The 4,039-nt window shown below is 39.1% G+C and overlaps 1 non-coding gene across 1 annotated transcript; it reads right to left on the bottom strand.

The window, feature by feature from the left end:
• Nucleotides 1-279: 279 nt before the first annotated feature.
• Nucleotides 280-398, bottom strand: LOC111735839. The gene has a single exon (XR_002778999.1). It is a non-coding gene; the product is annotated as a 5S ribosomal RNA (ribosomal RNA).
• Nucleotides 399-4,039: the final 3,641 nt, after the last annotated feature.

The raw sequence follows: 4,039 nt of genomic DNA, 5'->3' as shown, positions 1-4,039 counted from the left end.
ACAGTCTGGTTTTTTCTAACTTCTAGTGACATTATAACCATTTTATCCTGGGGCCGAGCCTCCTTAAGTCTTAAGTGTTTTGCATTTGAACAGTTCGTTCGTTCCTTCTTTCCTTCTTTCCTTCCTTCCTTCCTTCATTCCTTCCTTCCTTCCCTCCCTCCCTCCCTCCCTTCTTTCTTTTCTTTCTTTCTTTCTTTCTGGCTAGGCAACCTAGCCTTGGTTGACCTCACAGATTGCAAGGACCTTGTCAGTTTACAATCCCTTATTTTTTATTTTTTATGCCTACAGCACCTGGTCTTCCTAGGAGGTCTCCCGTCCAAGTACTAACCAGGCCCAACCCTGCTTAGCTTCTGAGATCATACGGGATCGGGCTTGTTCAGGGTGGCATGGCTGTAGACTAAATAGTCTTATAGAGGTTGGCACCAGAGCTAGTTGTCTGCAGTGGTGGTCCCCAAATTTTTGGCACCAGGTACCAGTGCTCCTATGAGAATCTAATGCCTGATGATTTGAGGTGGAGCTAAGGCAGAGATGCTAACGCTAGGGAGTGGCTGCAAATACAGATGAAGCTTTGCTGGTTTGCCCGCCGCTCACCTCTTGCTGTGCAGCCCAGTTCCTAACAGATCATGGACAGGTACCAGTCCAGGGCCCGGAGTTTGGGGACCCCTGGTCTACAGAAATCCACAGTCTCTAGCAGTTTAGGTAGATCTGGTAAGGTGAGACAACTAGCATCACTTTAATCACATGTGCAATCTCCCCTTGGTCACAGAGCTATGAGAGATTGTGGGGGGACGAGGGAATGGAGAGGGATGAGGATCAGAGGCCGAGTATTTGGCTTACCATTGTAAACAGTACTCCTAGTGATAAGGGGAGGGGAGGTCACAAAGGTGAATAGTGAGTGTTTAGTATGTATAAGGCACTGTCCCAAGTAAAAGATATAAAGAGAAGGGAAGGAAGATTAAACTCTTAAGTTTTTGTTTTACATTAGGCACTTGTATACATATTAACATCTAATTAATAATAACATTAATGTGCTTTGAAGTACTTACTGTGGGCTAAGCACTGTGCTGAATGCTTTATGTTTTTTTTCCTTTATTTCATTCACTCTTTCAACTTATTTGTTTTAACTATCTACTAGCTAGTCAGTTCTAGAAGACAACAGTGGACAAAAATTCCTGACCTGAAGGAGATTTCATTCTGGTGGGAAAGACAGGCACATAGATGTAGTAAATAAGTAAATGAAGTGAAGTGTTAGAAAATGACAATTACTATGGAAAAGAATAGAGTTGGATTAGGTGAGTCAGGAGTGTGCAAATTAAGGAGATAGAGAGGGGACTTGAATATTAAATAAGTGGTCCAGACAGTCCCCTCCTAGGAAGATGACACTTGAGCCAAGATTCAATTGAAGAATGTAAAGGAGTGCACTATACAGATGCATTGGGAAGAGCATTCTAGGGTGAAGGAATAGCCAGGGCAAAGGACGTATAGGTTGGCAGAAGGCACTACAGGTTACATACACTGAGGAACCCAAGCAGATAGAGGCTGCATCTCAAGGTGTACTTCTGCAATCACCAAGGCAGAGGGAAGAAGAAGAGGAAATGATGAGTAAGCACTAGTTCTTTAAGCTTTTGCGCCAAAATGACACACGTGATTTCCTTTCACATTTTATTGACCAAATTCAGTCACATGGCCAGAATTAATTTCAAATGGAATGGGGAATCTTACATGTGCTTAGGAGGAGAGAACTAAGATATCTGTGAACAGCCATAAGGACTACTACAATCCACATTTCTGGTCACCAGATGCCTTTCTCACAATCAAAATATCCTCTCTCGCCCTTTTCCAAAGTCAATTCCAAAGTTCCATTCTGGTTGGACCTTTAATCCTGACACCTTAATCCATTCAGAGGTTTTAAACATGAATACGAGAGCAAAGCCTTGATTATATCCTTATATATCCCAGCGTTTTCAGGTTTTTAAAATCTAATTTGTATTGAGAAGCAGTCTGTTTCCCAACTCTGCATGTCTTTGAATTTCTGGACTCTTTCTTTTGCTTTTCATTCCTACTTGCAAACCAGTTTTATCTCTTTCTGTTCTCATCTCTCTCTCTCTCTCTCTCTCTGTCTCTCTCTCTCTCTCTGTCTCTCTGTCTCTCTCTGTCTCTCTCTCTCTGTCTCTCTCTCTCTCTCTCTGTCTCTCTCTCTCTCTCTCTCAATACATTGTCAAATACAGCCAACATTATGTTTCCTTATTGCTTCTTCTAGACCTGCAAGTTCATTAGTTCATTGGTTATGTAATCTACCTTCCAAGTAATTTCAAGCAAAAGCTTTCCCACGTTTCACCATTGTGTAACATGGCTCACTATCCTTGTCACTCCCCCCCTGCCACAAAGCCAAAGACACTTTTGTTAGTTTTCTTTCTGGTAGCACCTCCTATTAGGGATCGGTCACAATAAGGTAGCTCATGTTATATAACGACCCCTCAAATACCAGCCACTTAAAACAATAAAAGTTCTTGCCTGTGCTACATGTCCAGATTAGGTCAGCAGGGGCATCTATCTGCTCATTGTAGTCACTCAAGAGCCTTGGCTGATGGAAGCTCCACTTCAACATATGCTTCCACAATCATCACATCAGGAGAAGGGGGACATGGCACAGATGCCTAGAAGTGACACGGCTTCCCTCTCCTAACACTTTCTTATTCAAAGCAAATCACATGAGTATACCTAAATTCAAACAGTGTGGGAGGATGTTCATCTTATCAGATTCACAGAAAAGAAACACCTGGGTATTTCTGAACAAATTTAATGACTATCACAGTTTTTTTGTGTGTGTTTGTTTCAAGGGTTTATTACAGTGAAATAGACTATAAGTAACAATAATCTTTTGCTATTCATATCTCTGGGTCTAGTTTTTTAACCAGTAGTGCTTCCTCTACTCGATTTTTATGGTTCTGAGGGTAGGTTTTGAGATCACCTTCAAATAAAATTTAATTTTGCTTTAAAGCTGAATAAAATACTAAATCCTTGAAATTGATTTCCTTCCACTAAGTCACACTCAAAATATGTTAAAATTGGAATATTTCCTTATTCTATTCTCCCTTTCTTACCTGATATTTCATTCTGGAATTCTATTAAAGACCGAAAACCACAGTTAATAATGTGTTTTTCCAAGAGGGTTGAAAATTTTTAAAAGTTTGTTTTTATTAACAATAAAAGTTTTGTCTTTGTTTTTATTCAAAATAAGAAATGGCTTAATTTAGTTCACTAAAATAATGGACATTCTTAAAATGGTTATCTACTTTGTTGAATGATAGAATGTTAGTGAGAAAAAAATTGAACTTTTTTTTTTAGCAACTATAAGGTTATATAAATATCTGGCATATTTGAAAAGTTGCAACATGAGGCAGCTTTCTAATCTTTCATCCTGAAATTAGATCCTAGGCCTATCTTGAAGCTAGGCTCACTAAATACAGACTTCTTAATCATTGGTTTAAAATGTCCTGACAAGAAAGTATGTCAAGTTAAACCTTTTAGTGAAGATGGCTGATAAAAATCCCTTGTCTGTGAAACGAAGAAGACAGCAAAGTAGTAAGCAAAGGAGGCATTCATTCATTCATTCATTCATTCAACTAGCATTTATCGAGTTCCTGTTATATGTCAGGCCCTGTTCTAAGTGCAGGGGATACAGTGGAAAACAAGACAGATATAAGCCCTGACCTCCTGGAGTTTATTCTTAGGTGTAGGTCATCATCAAGTAGACAAACGACAAATGAATAAAATAATTATACACTGTGATAAGTGCAATAAAAAAATGAACAAGGGAATGATGCATTATCAGGATTCTTAATTGCATGCAAAGAAATCTTCTTAAGTTTTAAAAAAAAAGAAAATTTATTGGAAGATAATTGAAAGTTCTTAAGATCAAAGGGAGCCTGGAGGAGCAGACTTGGAAAGTGAATTAAAACCTTGCAAGATCCAGAGACGGTAGCAAATCATGCTGCAGAAAGTTGTGCTTAAGGGGTCAGCAGTAAGGTTTTGCTTA

The sequence above is a fragment of the Pteropus vampyrus genome, unplaced genomic scaffold, assembly GCF_000151845.1.
Source record: "Pteropus vampyrus isolate Shadow unplaced genomic scaffold, Pvam_2.0 Scaffold15, whole genome shotgun sequence".
In the NCBI taxonomy this organism is placed as follows: domain Eukaryota; kingdom Metazoa; phylum Chordata; class Mammalia; order Chiroptera; family Pteropodidae; genus Pteropus; species Pteropus vampyrus.
Note: the sequence above shows the minus strand (reverse complement) of the source record. Positions and strands in the feature narration are given on the sequence as shown.